The sequence below is a fragment of the Cupressus sempervirens genome, chromosome 10 (assembly GCF_028749045.1).
Source record: "Cupressus sempervirens isolate cs-2001-9-10 chromosome 10, ASM2874904v1, whole genome shotgun sequence".
In the NCBI taxonomy this organism is placed as follows: Eukaryota; Viridiplantae; Streptophyta; class Pinopsida; order Cupressales; family Cupressaceae; genus Cupressus; species Cupressus sempervirens.
In genome coordinates, this window is record NC_143127.1 from 17,485,553 (window position 1) to 17,505,621 (window position 20,069).

Sequence of the window (20,069 nt, forward strand, 5' to 3'; positions counted from 1 at the left end):
CCTAGGGCTCTTGTGGTATACAAATATTGGTGGGAAAGATTGTAGAGACCTTGGCTAAAATGTTTCCCAAGAGGAATTTTGTGATCATTTTTGCTAAGAGGTTGTGCAGGATCCTCGCCGACCAGTAGTTTGGAGTCAAAGATTGGAGCCATCTCCTAATTCCTAATTTGGTAGTGATGAGCCACTAACAGAAAATGGAGCATTTTACTAGCATTACTCAGTGAGGTATGCACATCATTTCACTTTTGATCCACTAGTTGAGGATTTGGTTTCGCGCAAGTGTGGGTAGGTTCCATTTCCATACCATCCATTATGGGATGGGTTAGCACCTTCTTTTGCCAATGGGATCAGCAATTGCAAGTTAGATCACTTGCAATATCGACACACCCAAGATAGTTTAGCAAAGCTTGGATTTGGTGGTAGTGTTTTAGGTACCTATGGTTGTTACCATCTTCTCATTGCAATTGGGTGTGAGTGTCAATTAGATGGGGACTTAGGTGTTGATAGAGTTGGTGTTTTAGTTGGGTTGAGTTTCAATAAGTTGTTTCCATCAGCGCCTGTAGTCAGTTTTCAAATGATTTTGTTATTGATATCCATTATTTGGGTGTTGGTACTATAAGAGCTAGTTGTGTGCAATAGAGATATTGCACAATTTCGCCCTTGGGATCCAAGTGGACTGTGGTGTACATTTTTGCTCTGGGATTGCTTAGGGACAAGCAATCTGAGGGAGGGAGGACTGTAATTTCTCCATTTTTATTAGGTTCCTATAGCTGGCTTGGTTAGTTCATCATCATGACCTTTATAAGTTGACAATGGCATTTGAGGGTCTCAGTTGTGGAGTTATTAGGCTTTCTAGTGGCCTATGGTGAGTTTTGGCTCCATATTGAGGAATTTACTATTTATAGTGAGTCAACATTAGGTTTTGATGAGCTTAGTTTTTTTAGAGGAGTTGAGTGATGCTCTCAGTTTTTATTTTTGGCTTTTGGTTTGGGCTCCAAGAATCTTGGAGGGAGTGTCTATTTTTAGTAAGTCACCCCATCAAGTTCATTAATTGTTTTTCTTTGCCAAGATCACTCATGTGTTGTCAGATTTTGATTTTGATGCTTCTTCAGTCATTTTCACAAGATGGGTGAATAATTATTATTGTTCAATGAAATATGTTGAGTTTACTATTTTTGCTGGTATTGTATGTTGGCCACCTTAGTGTCATAGCTCATTGGAAACTAGGTTGAAAAGTTTTAAATCATGAGCACAAGAAACAATGACCTTGTGTGTCAAAATGTCATAATATGGTTGAAAAGATTGTTTTTAGAGCCAAAGGGAATTAAAAAATTGCTTTATTCAATTATGGGTCTAAGTATAAAGCAAAGGGGCTTTAAGTGAAAGTTGCCTTGAAGAAGACATCTTTATTTATTATAAAAGCAATGCTTTGAGAAAAGAAAATTCTTTCTTGTCTATTACTTTTTGATCATTCTCTCTGAGGGTATTCGAATTTGTGCATCAATCCACTGCTGACGTAAAGTGATATTGATTTAATTTTCAATCTGATTTGAAGAGTCTTCTTAAATTGTGTCTACTGTAGCTGAGAAGTATACAATTCTGAGATTGTTGTTGTCTTCTTTGGGCTGTGATTACTGTGGTAGGGAGGCAACATTGATTGCTGAAGCTGTTCGTTCTTATATTTGCAATTGAGGGCATTACATACTGGATTTAATTGTCTTAGCTGGGCATCTACAATTATCAGTTTCATTGTTTTGCACATAGTCGCTGTATTTCTGGGCAGCTAAGTCCAGCAAATTGGACGATTTACAGTGGAGCTGGGCAGCACTTTTCCACCTTAAATGCAGCATATTGGGCACACAGCAGTCCACCTGGGGTCTTGCTATGCAATTCTTGGCCACGGCATTAATTCTGTAACAAACACATTGCTTGGGTGTGAGGAAACACAAGTCATCGTGGCACTATCTTTAGGCAGCAAATGCACTTATAGGCCTGCGATTTTATGGAAGGGAGATATTGAGACTTTCAGTAGATGTCAGGTGCACTGAAGTTGTAGTATCTGTTGTGATAAGAAATACATGCAAGTCAAATTAATTACAGTTCATTTCAGTATTGAAGACGACTGGTGTTTGGTTCAAAGTTTCAATTTTTTATTTGGCTAATCTTCTTGCAATTTGAAGTGATTTGTTCATCAACATTGTTATTTGGAGATAATTTCCTTTATCTTTTAATCACTTAAGTGTGGTAATTTGGAATTGAGGAAATTGAAAATTAATAAACATCTGGAAATTCATATTACATAGTATTGCCAAGGTGTGAGCCAGCTGGGGCTCATTACAGGTGTGCATTTTTTTAGGATAACCAAAAATCACATTTATGCTCATAATTCAATGGTTGATAGAGATATCATTTTGGGTGTTGTTCCTTGGGATTTATGATAGTTGGGCGACCTCTTTTGACTATGCATATGTGATGTTTGTCAAAAAACTCAATTTTAAGAAAATAACCCCTACAAGCTGGCCATCCATTTCCTCTTGTCTTGGGGTTTAGAATGAAATTAAATCTGCATTATCAGAGATCTGCAATTTGTTTCCTGAGGTGTCCTTGCTTGCAAAGTGGTCGGTCTATGAGAAAGAAAAGTCTGGAATAGATTGACACTTGTACTAATTCTCCTCGTGGAGCTGGAATGAGTTTCCTGCTCATTTGAGGGCCTAAAAATGTATTATTTGGTCTATGAACAGGTCTGATATTTATTTCCACAATCTGATTTTAGTTTGTTTATCAAATCTTTTTGACATCATTTTCATGCTATCATATGCCTGATCTGAAGAATTTTTCTATCTTGTAAGCCTATTATATTTTATGTGCTAATGTGTAGACTGAGTGTTGATGGTGATAGACCCCTTCATCTAGTTAGTTGCAATTTCCTTCTCTTTTTATGCTAATGTACTGAATGGGTGGAGATGGTGACAAACCCCCACTTAACTCAGTAGCTACAATTTATTTTTGTGTTGACAAAGAGGTGAAGGCTTGCCACACTTATTTGTTTCCAACAACCACCTTTCTTCTTTCTACGATTTATATTAACTGAGTGGCAATGGTTTCAAATCACCCCCCTTGATATAGTTTACTGTTGTGAACATTGAAATGGTCCACAGAAGCCAGTATTAAGGCGCTCTGACTCGCTTCTTTTAAGAGTGCGTTGCTTATAGGTGTTTGTTGTTCAAGATTTATAGTTTAGTTTAGCTTTGTGGGTGATTTTGGATTTGTGGAAGATGATATTATTTACAATATTTCGATGTGGCTATTGTGGTTTGGTGTGTGGTGTGCCTTTTAAATGTTCTTCAAGATTTGTAAAGCGTTGGTTCTGTTCTGAAAGTGCTGGTGTGTTTTTCAGTTTATTTTCAATGTTCTTGAAGCTTGCAGGAAGATTTTGGTGTGGAGGGATGAATTAGTTTGCAGTTTTTTGACGTGGGTATCTAATATTTTGTCTGTGGTGTGGTTTTCAGTTGTGTTGTGTAATTTTCGAAGTGATTTAAGTGTTTTTAAAGTGCTGGTGTGCCTGCATCTAAAAGCTTCTTAATTGGCTTTTCTATCTCATCTAATGTCTCTTAGGATGCTTTTAAGTAGTAGCGATGACTATTTTAGACTCAAGTGTGTCTTGAATGCCTCTATTAAGAGGCATACTTGTAGGGATGCCATTGAACACCTTATTTCACTTAGATAGGAAAGCTTCAATTGCAGGTGGATATGATCTCTTCACATGAGCACATATTCTGGTGCCCACTTAACTTGATCATCTCTAAATATCCTTCCGTACACTAGAAGGACACAACTCATAATCGTCCATTAGACATCCTTCTCAAGACCACATTCCTTCCTTTTGATTTGAATTTTATCTCCATTGTCTGAAGTGTTTTCACCAAGTGATCAGAGCCACTGTATCTCCATCACTGCATCAACATCTCTAATACTCACCACATAGAAATTGTCATTGACTTCATAGCTCCCTAACTGCAAACTCAATTGTGGGATTGTGTTTGAAGTCCTTAGTTATAATAATCAAAGGCTCTAATACCATTGTAGTAACCACCCCAATTTTATTTAATAATATATGGAACAATATAGAAATTAATTTAGAATGACTATTGATTTTTACGTTCTGATAGATATAGACGTAAACTAACAAATGTAGTGCTCGCAATAGTAAGCTATATGTATTGGGGGTTTGAGACCATCACCACTTAATTAGTACAAATAATAGAATGCATCATTGCAATCCTTCAATTTTTGGTGTACAGGTTCAGCTTCAACTTTATTGAGTTTGTTTCTTGTATCAAAAAAACTTCAGCATTGGATTTCTTCATATGGCTTTTCACAAGATTGATAAGTAGGAGATATCACAAGAACCCATTTCTCATGGGAATGAATGGAGCACTTTAACACTCTCTGCATCTAGGTGATGCTCACAAAGGTGAAGCAACGAGACTTCTTGAAAGGTCACCCCTCCCAATATTACCCCAGGTGGCTCACAAGAAACCATCTCTCATGGGAATGAATTGAACACCATGAATGAATGGAATACTTAGCACTCTTTGCATCTAGGTGATGCTTACAGAGGTGAAGCACTATGACTTCCTTAGAGGTCACTCATCCCAATAAGCACCTTTGAGGAATTTCCAGTGCTTCACCTCTATGAGCATTACCTAGATGCAAAGAGTGCTAAGTGTTTTATTTATCCCATGAGAGGGTTTCTTGTGAACCACCTGAGCTAATATTGAGATGGGTAACCTCTCAGGAATTTTTGACGCTTAACCTCTTTGAGCATCGTCTAGATGCAAAGAGTTCTTAGTGTTCCATTCATTCCCATGGGAGATGGGTTCTTGTGAACCACTACTCTTGAAACATGGGCCAATTTGACTCAAAAAGTACACAATTGAATCCTAATAGCAATATCACAATTTTAACAAGGTGTGATCTCCATTTCTCTTAAGGAAGGGATACACCTTTCTAAGATCTTAGACTCATGTTGCATATTTAAATCATGGATTAGGTTATGTCCTACCTTTGATGCAACATGGGTTAATCTTGAAATACACTCTAGTTTTTTGTGAATGCAAGTCACCCTTGAATGTGCTCCATGTTTTTGTTTCATGTTACCTCACCATGTTTGTTGTAGTTATGGGTTACCTTGTGGAAGATGGGGTATTAACGCCTGGAAAAAGTACTAGAACATCAATTACTATTGGCATTGAAAACCCTTAGCCTAATAAATATACAAGTTACTAAATGGTTATTTGATTTAAAATGTTTGTACGTGGTTTGAAACTTACAAGTTATTCTTTCGCCAACATATTCTATGTTATTTGAGTTTATTCTAGATATTAATCATGCAAGAGAAAGACCAAGTAGATGACTTGTTTGATAATGTTCCATAAATAAATTTGTTAATGAGATTTAAAAATATTATTTTGTTTGTTCCAAGAATTAGAATTGTATCAATTAATTTAGATTATAAAAAATGATATCCAATAGTCATACATTAACTAAAGCAATTTGTTGTAATGTAGGATGCCCATATTAAAGTGTTGCAAACTAAAAATGCAACAAGAGAGAGAAGAGAAAAGAAGAGGAAGGTTGTTGACTATGGTTCATCTAAATCTGATTCAAATGCGATGAAAAAATCCAAACCTTTATTAAGTTTGCAAGGTATATGTGTTGAATTTCTTCGATCAGGACCCAAAAATGTAAATGAGATGCATGCTTTCCTGAAGGAACAAAAGAAAAGGGTATGTATTCATAGCCTTACTCTTCAAGCAATTTTAGATTACATTAGTACTTTAACTCCTTTGTAACGTTTTGTTTATATCATATGCTCTTCTAAGCTACTTTATGTTTATGGCATAATGTTATTTGTCCTATTAAATTATCTACATCTAATATTGACCAAAACCATCACACAAGTATTTGACATTTTTATTTTGATAAGTCGAGATATTTTCCATAGCAAATCAATTTTTGATATTGCTAGTAGAATGTAACTGTATAGTTTTTGAAACAACTAGTCGATAATTTTGACTCGAAAACTACACAATTGAATCCTAATAGTAATATAACAATCTATATTATTTCTCAAAGAAAAAATATTTTTTGTCTTTAGTATTAATACATGATCTAGAGCTTTTTGGCATAGAAAACGATTCTTGAAAGTCATTGTCTCTAGCCATAAATGAGATGGCTAGAGACAAGGATGAAATGTATTTAATGCGATATAAGATTTTTATTAACGTTAATAAATATTAGGAGTAATATTGTACAAAATTAAGTCTTAATTATCATTATCATGTGTTTACAAACTTGAATTTTGATAGTTTATAATCTAAGAATAATAAAAGTATCTTTTTCAGACTTCTTTATTTTTAAATTCTTTGGAATTTTGAGGATACAAAATTGTGTGCAAGGCTTTTTTTTGGAGTTTCGAGGCCCTGTGCTTTTAAATGCATTTGTTGATATTATTGCAGCTCTTTAATGACCATGTTGTCATTAATATGGCAATATAGTAGATGTAATAGTAAAATTCTATAGATATAATTATGCTATAATGAGGTGCAAGCTTTTTTCTCTAGACTGAATTTTGTGCTCATATTAGCACTGGTATTACAGATATCTGATTATGCAAGGGGAATAGGGAAGGAAAGATCAAAGGTGTAAAGGTCATAGGTGGGGTATAACATGGCAAGGAGTTCAAAAAATTTGGGACACATGCGCATAAGTTGTAGGTTACAAGTAGACATTGTGGGAGAACTCCTTTTTTTAGCAATGTAGGATGAAGCTCAGGAGAAGCAAGCTCTAAGCCTGATTGGTTTATATTGTTAACAAGAGGATGTTAGATTCTCACGGTCCTCATTTTTAGAACTTTAACATAGGCAAGATGATGAAAGTAATGACAAAAATAACAAATGGAATCAAGGAGTTTTGAATCAAATTTTTGTTTCTAAATACCATTTTTGGATTGGCTTAGCTAAGGGAGATTTCTCATTAGGAAATGAAATTTACTTAAGTTGTAGTATGGTTAAAAAGCGGGATCCACAATTGAAAATATAATCCCAATCCATTAGAAAACCAAGTTTTTTCTTCCAAAACCATATCACAATCTACAATAAATTCAAAGTGTAACCTTTTACAACAAATCTAGCTTTGTATATATCAATACTCCCATAAAATTTATAGTTAGTTTCATAAATCCACTTTGTACCAACGTCACAAATTAGTTCAACAAACTCCCAAGTGTCATTTTGTTTTGAGAAATGTCATTTCACTCTTCATGGTTGTAACTCTTCCACTAGCTTCTTGATTTTTTGGTAGATCAAAATTAGTATCTAACATAAGAAAAGGGGGATGGCTTCTCTTGGTTCTTTTCAATATTTCTAACATTGTCTATTCTCCACATTTGAGGATGAAAGTTATGCATTATCAACTTTTGATTTATTGGATACAAGAAATGAGAATCCTCTTCGCCAACATCATTCATAGAAGGTTATATTTCTTCAAATCAATCTCAATATTCTAATCCTTTTCATTGGGAGTATAATGTGCTTTTTCATCAAAGATGATAGTTCTAGTCAAAATGTTGGTTCTTTGACCCCAAACCTCAGTATTGTGGAGATTTCTGGGAGTTTATGAAAATCAAGTGAAATTGTTTTGAAGAAAAATGAAAAATGATAAAGGACTTTAAGCTCTATATTTTTGTTTAAGTTACTTGTAGGATATAGAACTTTAAATGCATGACAAAGGTATGGGGGTCAACATTAGTACTGTAGAGAACTATATGTAAGTTCCTCACTATAAGAATATCTTATTTCTTGGTTATGTGTTTTTTCTCTACTATATTTACATTTTTCAATAAAAATTCTTTTTTTTTTTTGTTAATGTGGTGATAATGACCTACTTACCGGTGGTCTATTTTGATCTACCCTTTTAGGGTTGCTTGTCATATAGAGTTCAATACTCTAGTTTTTTGTTTATATATTTTTATAAATTAAAGATAATTTAAGCAAGCGTATATTAAAGAGAGCTATATCTAAAAGTGCTATATCAACATATAAGTATCTTAGTTGACCACTAACAACTTCTAGGACATCAAACTACTAGAGTCTCCTATTACATATTAGCCATTACAATTATGAAGATTGACAACATAAGATGTTACTATAAAACAAGACAAATTAAACTAAAGGTAGAAACATTGGGGTCATCATGAATCTCATGATCCGACTACATTGTTGCTACAATCAGCCTTATCACTCTCAAACTTTCCTAGTGGAGGGTCTATATCAAAAATAGTGTTAGCAACAATTTCTCACCTTAGGACATTGCTTGTATAGGTCATCTTGTTAGCTTGCTCAACAACCTCTTTTGAAATTGCTTAGTCTTTCATGAACTGGTGTAACACTTCAACTTGCTTTTGGTCCAACATATCCTTATATGTGTTGAGACAATGCACAAACCTTATATCATATTTGTAGATAATGAGAGAACCCTCTTGTGCAATAATCATAAACCTTTTTTTTGGATCTCAAGCACAAGAAATACCTATAACATGATTGTAAAACTAGTGTGTTTAAAGCTAAACTCAATAAGGCTCCTCTTCCTATTCTAAAAAGACTTCACCATTCCTTTGTTTCAATAAAAAACACAAAACTTCAATAGAAAAAATAGACCAAATTAGTTTATTCAATTTTTCATCAAAGGACTCTACATAACCAGCCAACACCTCAATCCAAGACAACCTAGGGTGGGAGTTCCAACAGACAGGAAAACCTTGTTGCATTGTTGTTAATAGATGGAGATTGTTGAGATTTTTAAGAGTGGAATTGTTGTTGGTTATGTTTGACATTAATTTTTTGTCATTAATATCAACATATTTGTTTATTAGAGAGTTTTCATATTGTTGATCAATGCAAAGATAGGTTTGGTGGAGATAGTTTGATGCACTTGTGCTTGTCGATGTTCTAGGATGTTGTTTGGTGAGTCTACGTGCTATGTTTTCCATCACGTGTTTGTGAGTTGATTCAATGAAGTTACATAGGATTTTCTAAAGACTAGTTATTGTTAGTATTTTCTTGAGAATTGTTTTAGATAGTGATTTGGTATTTTGATTGGTGAGTTTCTATGGAGTAGAAGCTTGGTTTGTGATTCAGGATACTTCATGGAGACTTGCATTCTTTCTTTGGTGAAGATTTTTTGAGGACCATTGGTTTGAAATTCAGTCTAGTCGTTGGGCAAAGAAAGACATTTATTTCTTGGTCAACTCAGTCAAAACATAATGTTTGGATTATCATGATTATCTATTGAGTGTTAGCGTGTTAATTCTTATTGTAATGTATTGTATATTTGTTCTAGCCAACTTTTATGAAATCACATTGGTTGATGTATTTTATTTTGGTATTAGGTCTCATATTGAGTTGACCTCATAAGTGTTGGAGACTTGTATAAGAATCTAAATTCATTTGTGAATTCAATGAGAGTATGTGAGTGCGTGTTGAAGAGAGAATGATATGATGCAGAGTTGTTGATGTGAGTATGGATTAGAGAAGAGATCATAGTTGTTTGAGAAGAATTGTGTGCAATGCATTGTTATTATAAGGGAAGCTTACCAAATTCTAGGTCTTGAGAATGCATATGAAGCTGAGATGAAGAAATTCTATTGTAGTATGAATTTTCAATGTGTAATGTTCCCATTATAAAATAAATAATAATTTAATCTTTGTAACGGGTCGATTGATTTATTTTATCTTGGACCTATTTTTATTTTTGTTTTCAAAGTTTGTGTCATCGTCAGCTATCTTTGTACACCCTAGGAAAGGTTTCCCCGATGGGTATTTAAGCACGGCTTGTAAGAAGTTTGTAGGTATGCTTTGGATTATTTTTCTCTGTACTGCAGATTCCTATTGGAGTTCGGGATTGTTTGCCATTTTGGAAGTGAAAGATCTTCCCTATTTGGCTCGCACAGTTTTGATGGGATTCAACCCTCACCCTATTCCGTAGGTGTTAAACTCGTTCTGTATCAGGCAAATTGATGACTAAATTGCATATGGAAATATAGAATCTATTGGTGAATCTTTTGGCTCTGCTTCTGCAAATTGTGTATGTTACCTTCTGCATTTTTAACTAGTATCATTAATTTTTTCTTGCACCATTCATCCCCTCACCATCTGTATGGCCCCCCCTTGACACATCTCCATACCTTCCACACTCCACAATCACCATACACCCCTTTCTAGCTTCTGTACAGCCTGAAATTGCTTAGTATGGCAAGTTTTCTTTATCGTATGGTCATATTGTGCTTCCCTTCTAACCATACGAGCACCCTAAAACATCGTACGACTTCCTACATGCCGTACAGCATTCTCCTCTATCTATATGGCCTTTCCTCATAATTGTACTACCTATTCCAATACTGTACGGCCCTCTTTCTGCAACTGTACGGACTTTTTTAGTTGGTGTTCACTTCTGTATTTGTCTTCTCCACCATACGACTATCTCAGAAAGCTTCCTAGCTACCATACGGACATCTTGTAGGGGCATATTCACATCCAATTTAGAATCACAAGTCTGAAAAAATCATGTCATTTCTAGCCCGGATCATTACAATGGTATCAGAGCTCTTCGATCCTACTAGCATGGGCAATGAAAGCCAATACCTACTTCCAGCTAAATCCTATGTCGAAAGAAGAAGCAATCAAATTTTTCGCATTGCACTTGGAGGGGGTTGCGCATGAATGGTGGCATCACGGCACCATCACATTAGGGCATGATCAAATAAAGACTTATGCGAAATTCACGGAGAGATTAATAGAACGATTTGATGGGAAAGATCCTGAGCTCAATTTCAAAGATTTTGTGCAACTGAGGCAAACTGGAACAGTAGATTAGTTCATTGCAGAATTTCAGAAACTTTCAGTGTTGGTCACGAACATTTCCGAAAGAAGGCGGGTCGTGCTCTTCATGGACGGACTGGCGGAAATGCTAAAAGGTTGGGTGAAGGGATTCAATTCGTGTACCCTATCGGAGGCAATCAGTAAGGCACGAAGTATGGCATCGTTGTCAGCATCATCCTCATCTTCTCGAAGTCACTCACATCCAAAATTGCCGACGCTTTTGAGGGACAAACCTCCGCCCAAGATGTCGTCGTTGGATGAAGCCACCTAACAGGAACTCCAAAGGAAGAAATTGTGTTTCAATTGCAAGGGGCCTTGGGAGCCTAGCCATTGATGCCTCAAGAAGGGGAAGATCCATTACATCAAGGTCATGCTAGATGATGAGGACGAACACGAACAAGAAGAAATGTCGGTCGAAGATAACCAACCTAACAGTGACACCAACATGACCAGTTTAAACCGTACGAAGAGAATTGCCACCTTGGTACAGTGCAGAGGATCCATTGCTTTGGCTAGTAGTTTGAGGTGTATAGTTTTTCGTGTACGAGGTACCCTTCAAGGACAAAGGGTTACGGTGATGTTGGATAGTGGAGGTACTTTGAATTTCATAAACTCATCCTTGGCAAAGAGAAGAAATCTCCCTACAGAAGCACATGCAGGTTTTCAGGCCAAGATAGCCAGAGGGACCTTCTTGCCCTGCATGCAGCTTGTTCTGCAACTGAGCATCACAATGGTGAATCACACGGTGACGGAGGACTTTTTCATAGTGGACCTTGCTGACATGGAAGTCATTCTTAGCATACAGTGGATGGAGACCCTTGATGAATACACTCAGAGTTCCAAGCGGATGGACTTCACTTTTGTGGTTGACGGGAAGAAGGTTGTCCTTCGAGGAATGGAAAATGAAGGTCCAAAGGAAGTTTTTGCACGTTGGATGGAGGCAATCTTGTGGCACGATGACATTGCGTGGGTTGCGCATTGTTTTATCTCGGCGAAACCAATAAAGGGGCACCGAAAACCTCCATAGGTTGATGAACTTCAAGATATTTTAAGTAGACATGAAAAAGTTTTCATGGATATTCCTCCTGGCATAGCACCTCATCAGGGGTTTGAACACACAATAGAGTTGGAATCAAGAGAAAAACCAGTCATAACCATACCGTACCACCACCCCAAGAAATTCAAGGATGAGATTGAAAGGATGATTTAAGAATTGCTTGATAAAGGATGGATTTGTCCTAGTTCTAGCCTATTCGCATCATCCATGGTGTTGGTCAAAAAGTAGGATGGAATGATGCGCATGTGTGTGGACTATCGTGCGCTAAACAAAATAACAATAAAGAACAGGTATCCCATCCTAAGGATAGATGAGCTGCTAGATGAACTACATGGCATGGTCTATTTTTCAAAAATAGATCTCCATTCTGGATACCATCAGATCCCAATGAGCGAAGAAGATGTGGAGAAAATGGTTTTCTGCTGCCACTACGGACATTATGAGTTCTTGGTCATGTCATTCGGATTGACCAATGCACCTGCTACATTTCAATCATGCACGAATCGCATCTTCAACAAATAGTTGCATAAGTATCTATTGGTATTCTTTGATGATCTTCTTATTTATAGTAAGACATGGGAGGAGCACCTGAAGCATTTGAATGAATTTTTGCGTATCATGGAGGAACAGTCCTTGTTCACCAAGCAGTCCAAATGTGAGTTTGGGATGACAAAGATATTGTACTTAGGGCATGTTGTCAATAAATACAAGGTTTAGGTGCATCAGGAGAAGATTCAGGCTATCCTTGACTGGCCTCCCCCAAAATCACTCACGAACCTGTGAAGATTCTTCGGACTGTGCAATTACTACAGGAGGTTTGTTAAGGGATTCTCTCAGCTCAGCGCACCTTTAACGGATCTAACAAAGAAGGGGTCATTCCAGTGGAACGAAGAGGCAAAACTCACCTTTGAAAAGCTGAAAAGAGCCATGAGCACTTGTCCCGTACTTGCACTACCTGATTTCACTCGATCATTCATTCTGGAGTGCGACACGTCTGGGGAAGGCATTGGAGCAGTATTGATGCAAGACAAACACCCCATCGCTTATGAGAGTAAAAAGCTTACACCAGCAAAATGCCTATACTCCATCTACAACAAAGAAATGTTGGCCATCATGCATGCACTAACCAAGTTCTGGTAGTATTTGATAGGTACCAAGTTTGTCGTCCGTACGGATCACAACAGTCTGAGATATTTCCTAGAGCAGCAGGACTTGAACGAACGGCAACAAAAATGGGTAAGTTCAATCTTTTGATTTCAACATTGAATATGTAAAAGGAAAGAACAATGTTGTTGCAGATGCCTTGTTTAGAAAACCCACCATCTGCTCACTAGACCAGATTTCAACTGACTGGAAGGCACAACTGTTAGTAATATATTCCAAGAATACAGCCACCTATGAAATAATGGATGGCCACACCCATGATGATTGTTACCGAGTGGTGGATGATATCATATACTATAAAGATCGGATATACTTGGTGCTAGAGACCAAACTAAAGTAGAAGATCTTGAAGGAAGTACGCAACTCGCCTCTGGTTATACACCCTGATTTTCTTAAAACTTACAGAAGTATTTGGGAGAGATTTTCATGGAAGGGACTGAAAGGGGATGTGTTGCAACATATAAGAGAATGTACGATTTGCCAACAAAACAAGTTCAAACACACTCTTCCTATCGGGTTGCTACAGCCTTTGCCAATTCTCGAACATAAGTGGGAAAGTATATCCATGGACTTCATAGCAGGTCTTCCCAAGGTGAACGGAAAGGACTGTATCTTCATGGTGATTGACAAGTTGACAAAGTATGTGCATTTCTTTGCCATTCCCTCCGACCTTTAGGCTACACAAGTTGCCGATTTATTTTTCAGAGAGGTCTTTCATCTGCACGGGTTACCTCAAAACATCGTCAGTATCTTCTGGATAGAATTGTTTCGAATGGCAGGAACAGAATTATTACCAAGCATGAGTTACCACCCGCAGACGGATGATCAAACTGAGATTGTGAACAAGTGGCTTGAAGGGTACCTTCGGAACTATGTCTCGACACAACGAGTGTGGGTAAAATGGATCCATTTGGGAGAGTATTGCTACAATACCACATATCACATGTCTATCGAGATGGCGCCTTTCAAAGCTTTGTACGGGTATGAACCCCTCTCCTTCATCGACACAATTTTGGGTGACAGTCGCGCTCCACGGGCGAAGTATTAGCTTCAGGAGGGACAGGACATACTGAGGAGTTTGAAAGAGAACCTACAACAAGCACAAAATTGATAGAAGGTGTACGCCAACGAACACCAGATAGAGAGGAGTTTTGAAGTGGGGGATCTAGTCTACCTCTAGCTTCAACGATACCGACAGTCTTCATTAAAAGGAACAGGTAAGGAGAAATTGAAGCCACAATTTTATGGTCCCTATCACGTGATCCATTGCATTGGTGAGGTAGCGTACGAACTGGAACTTCCAAAGGGTAGCCGCATTCACAATTTCTTCCATGTTTCCTATCTGAAGAATAGGGCAAAATGTCATAGTCACTACCGACCTTCCACCACTCAATGAGGAAGGGAAGCTCACTCTCGAACCTGTTGAGATTCTTGAAGTGCATGAAAAGGCCCTATGGAACTGCACTGTGAAGGAATACTTGGTACGCTGGCGACACCTACCATTGGATAACGCAACATGGGAAGGCAAGGACATCCTGTAGTACTTGGCATTGCACTTGCTTGAGGACAAGCAAATTTTGGGACAGGAGGAATGTAATGTTCCCGTTATAAAATAAATAATAATTTAATCTTTATAATGGGCCGATTGATTTATTTTATCTCGGACCCATTTTTATTTTTATTTTCAAAGTTTGTGTCGTCGTCGGCTATCTTTGTACACCCTCGAAAAGGTTTTCCCGACAAGTATTTAAGCACGACTTGTAAGAAGTTTGTAGGTATGCTTTGGATTATTTTTCTCTGTACTATAGATTCCTGTTGGAGTTTGGGATTGTTCGCTATTTCGAAAGTGAAAGATCTTCCCTATTTGGCTTGCGCAGTTTTGGTGGGATTCAACCCTCACCCTATTTCGTAGGTGTTCAACTCGATATGTATTGGGAAAATTGATGACTAAATTGCATATGGAAATACAGAATCTGTTGGTGAATCTTTTGGCTCTGCTTCTACAAATTGTGTATGTTACCTTCTACATTTTTAAGTAGTATCATTAATTTTGTCTTGCACCATTCATCCCCTCACCATCCGTACGGCCCCCCCTTGATGCATCTTCATACCTTCCACACTCCACAATCATCGTAGACCCCTTTTTAGCTTCTATACAACATGAAATTGCTTAGTATGGCAAGTTTTCTTTATCGTACGGTTATACTGTGCTTCCCCTCTAATCGTATGGGCACCCTGAAACACCGTATGACATTCTCCTCTATCTTTATAGCCTTTCCTCATAATCGTACTACCTATTACAATAACGTACGACCCTCTTTCTACAATCGTACGGACTAGTTTAGTTGGTGTTTGCTTCTGTATTTGTCTTCTCCACCATACGACTATCTCAGAAAGCTTCCTAGCTACTGTACAGACATCCTGTAGGGGCATATTCACATCCAATTTAGAATCACAAGTCTGAAAAAATCATGTCATTTCTAGCTCGGATCATTACACAATGAAGCCTTACTCAATGCCTTAGATGATATTAAATAAATATATGTTATTGAACATGAGATTTGGATAAAATTGCAATGAGTTCATGAAGGTGACAAGTTTGTGCAATAGGCAAGGTAATAATGTTTGAAAGGAAAGTTGGAATCTATGAAGATGAGATGAAATATCTCCTACAAAAACCTTTTTAATCAACAAAAGCCAACGAAAACAAATGTTTTTTGGTTCAACGTGTTGGTGCCAAATAAGGTTAAAGATCTCATGTCATTTGGAGTTTGACCAATTTACACCCCAACACTACTTAATACATAATAGGATTTTGGAGTATTCTTTTAACATCTATAAATCTATTTAGTAGATGCATCACAAAAAAAGAACCATCCTATCATTTAAGCTTATCAATAAAGGAATGAATCTACAAAATTTTACCCTCTCATCGCCTTAAGAATCAATGTAAAAGGTTTTTTTTTCTAGAGTAGAAGTTATCCCAAACTTCATACAAAATTCCTTCCATGGAGACATATAATTGTTAATAAGGATGTCCCTAATAGAGTAGATACCCAATGAGGCCCAATTCTTAGACAAACAACTTTGATTCAATGCTAAAGGTTTGTTGTTAAGATGGACACCCCACCAAAGAGATATATCTACCACAAAATAAGGAGGGGCCTCAATGACATTTCTACAACACAATAAACTCCTATCTTGAGTTCATGCCTTCCATATGTAGGAGAATATGGAATATCCAAAACCTTTCATGTTAATCTCACCCAACATCTTATCCCACGGGTTCACATCCTTCCACCCCATCCATTTTTTAATCTTGGATCTCATAATATTATTTCTAATCAAGATTTTTCATGGCTCTTTGTGTCTAATGGCTTTGAGGATCCATTTAACAACAAGCGCAGCTCCATGGGACATGTGATCTCGAACACCAAGACAACCCCATCTCTTGGCTTGCATCACCAATCTCACACCATAGTATGCCTTTTATATGACCCTCTTTCATCTTATCAGAGAAAATCTCTCACAATTCTATCTAATTTGTTGACTTGATAAGAGAAGTTGGTACTTTTTAAACCACTTGCAACCTATTTTTCATAGATAACATATAGGTTTGTTGCTTAAGATGTTTTTTTCTCCATCTTCGATAGATCCATTCCCACATAATTTTTGGGAGAAAGAGAAACAAAAAAAAGCATACTTAAGTACCTCACAATCTTTGTAGGTTGAACCCAAACCCAATTGGAAGCCAATTAGGAAGGAAAGTAGACTATCCAAGGATATTGGACTTGGGAGGGGAAACTTAGGTAGAACAAAAAAACTAAAGTTTGTACATCATGTTATCAAAATTACTTTTAGAAAGACCCAAGAACAATGGTGTATTATCAACAAATTGACCTTTTACCAAGGGTATCTTGATTTGAATTTTTTTAACCCACAACAAGAGGTCTCAATTTTGTCCTTCTCAAAATATAATTTAAATCACTTACAACTATCTCGAGTAGGACAAGAGCAATGAACATCCTTTCCTTAACAAATCTTTGTATCCAAATTGGTTTGCAAAGTGAGTCATTAACATCAATTGCAGTTGAAGAGTTCTTAGTCAAGATTTTAATAGATTTGCAGAAATAGGTGGGAACCAAAGGATTTACGCATACCAATCACAAAAGGTCACTCTATTCTATCATAGGCATTCTTGAAGTCTAGCAACACCATGACAACATTTGTTCTATCTTCCTTAGCCCAATGGAGGCTCTCCCAACTAGTAATCAGATTTTCAAGAATATAGTGTCCTTTAATAAAACCAATTTGAGTGACCAATATATTCTTCCCCAAAATACTAGTCAGCATGTTAGCAAGGACTCTTGCAATAATTTTACTTGACATGTTAAGTAATTCGCTTCCAATTCCTTACTAAGATTTTATCACCATCTCTTGGAATTAATTGTTGACACTCTTCCCAAGGGACCCTCATTCAAAGGCATCCATGTCAATTAAAGAAGCTCCAAAATGATACATTCAATGTTTTCCTTGTAGAAATATGTTGGTAGCTCATCTAACCTTTGGGGCTTTTCCATTAGCCAAAGATCTAATGGCATCTTCAATTTCTTCAATGGTGATAATCCATGTCAAGACCTTTAGCCTTTTCTCTACTAACTTTTTTTTTTGCACATTGGGACTACATGTTTGGAGTTGTTTTTGAATAAGATGGAGTTATAACATATTTTCCTAAGCATACATGTCTTTGGCCTTTTTTTCTCCTACCACGTGGAACATCTTTCTTTGTATCATTGGCAAGGCCGCATCCTAGTAATCCCTAGTTTTTAGATTATTGTTACAAGGGAAGGCATATGACCACTCTAATGGCTCCAAGAGAATTTGTAATAGAGAGTTGTTGAGATTAAAGAGATAATTATTCCTTTTCCTATTATTATTTTGGAGGTTAGAATCAATTTTGATAACAAAAAATTGGGAAATGATTAGAAATAGTGGTCAAGGTCACCAGAATTGGACAAACATTATGCTCGTGGGAAAAAGAAAACAATTGAGATTCAACATAAATCCTATCCAACTTACAATAGATCCTCTATCTACCAAATTGATTATTATACTAGGTGAACCAAATTCTTGAAAATCTTTCCTTATTTATTTCTGTGGGATTTATCAAGTATCCTCTTACATTTGGCCTAAAAGAAGTGTTCATCCCTTTTTGTAAATGCTTTGAACCCTTACTTTTATAAAAAGCTATACTCAATCATGTAATGATATCCAATCGCGATCCATTGAGCATTATAGAGGAAAATATTAAAGTTAGAATCATGGCCAATTTCATCAAATTTTGGGATCTCAACATCTTGACTCTAGGTCGACCAAGATTAGAAAGAATAGAATTTGAAATCAGTGACTCAACATTCTCCTTAATACCCACTTTTTGGTTATATATACTTATATTAGCTCTAGGGTTATCCTTAGATTGAGAAGCCAAGGGGGGAGAACCTCGAATTCCCCTTTATGGGAATTCTTCGATAAAGAACGTTCTTTCATGGTATGTTCATTAAGCTTGTAGTGAAAGAAAGCATTTAAATTACCAAGAATGCACGTGTACCAAGAAAGTGTCTCCATTAATGGACATAGAAAGTCCAAAATAACTATCGCTAAATTCAAAGCTATTAAAATCCTTGCATTCAATTAAGAGAGGTGACCCTCAAATCTTCCACCTAGATGAAATTGCAAAGAGGCTTCAATAGTTGGGGTAAGAAAGGCCAGAATTTTGGGGGAACTCTTTTCACTTCGAGCTAGGTTGGGGAAGATTTAGCAATAACCTTTTTGAGTTGCCCCTTAGGTGATTAGTAGAAATCACATAAATCTCATAAAAGATACCACCCTACATTCCAAAATCATTTTTTTAGAACCCTTTCTCGCATATTGTGAGTTTTAAATAACGCTATAAACAAACCTTTTTGCATCTTCCTAAAAAAACTTATGTATGTTCCCATTTTTTTTCCCCAAACATTGTTAAGACAATCATAAAAAAACATTTTGAGATGATGACACATTTGATTCCATACAAGCGAAAAATATTGCCACATTTGTTAGTTGGGATAGGTCATTCTTAACAGCTTCAACCATAGCACCATTTGGGGTTAATGAAAGAACTTTAGGGCTAGGTACGAGAGACTTAGTACTTCTTCGTCCTCTAAACTCTCCGTTTTGGAGGAACCCCCCATTTCGAATTCCATCTCCATTAGTTCCTAGTGATCTTCATGTTTCCGCACTAGGGTCCTCCACAAATATCCCATGAAAGCTAGCCTATGGGGGGCACAAAGGCTGGATATCCTCTTGAACAATGGTTTTATAGATGGCTTATGTAACCCACTATTACAATTCGCATATGCTTATGTATTACAACTACTCCTAGCCTTTGCGAAATATTAACACCCTTCATAACCCCCCAAATGAATTAAGTGCAATTATGGGTTAGAGAGAGGCTAAACCCAAAGGTAAGTGGCTAAAAATGTGAGGGAACACACATGAAAGGAGTAAAAGTCGAAGACGACCAAGATCACACCAAAAAAACACTAAAGCATGAAGAAAAATAAGTTGATGATTTGGAAAAACAATTTGTCATTTATATAGTAAATTCATTTCAAATGTGTAATTTGTTGTTAATGAAAGAACTCATTTTATGTCACATCTTATCATAACTCATATTCATTTCTATTATATCAATACATTTTGATTTTGATATATATGTTATATAAGTCCAAAGGAAATGCACTTGAAATATTTACTCATTAGGTATCCATAGAAATATTATCATAAAATCAAGTAAATGTTTTTGTCTATCTACAACTGAATAAAAATTGTATTGTTTTTATTTTAAATATTATATCTTTTTTTCTTAA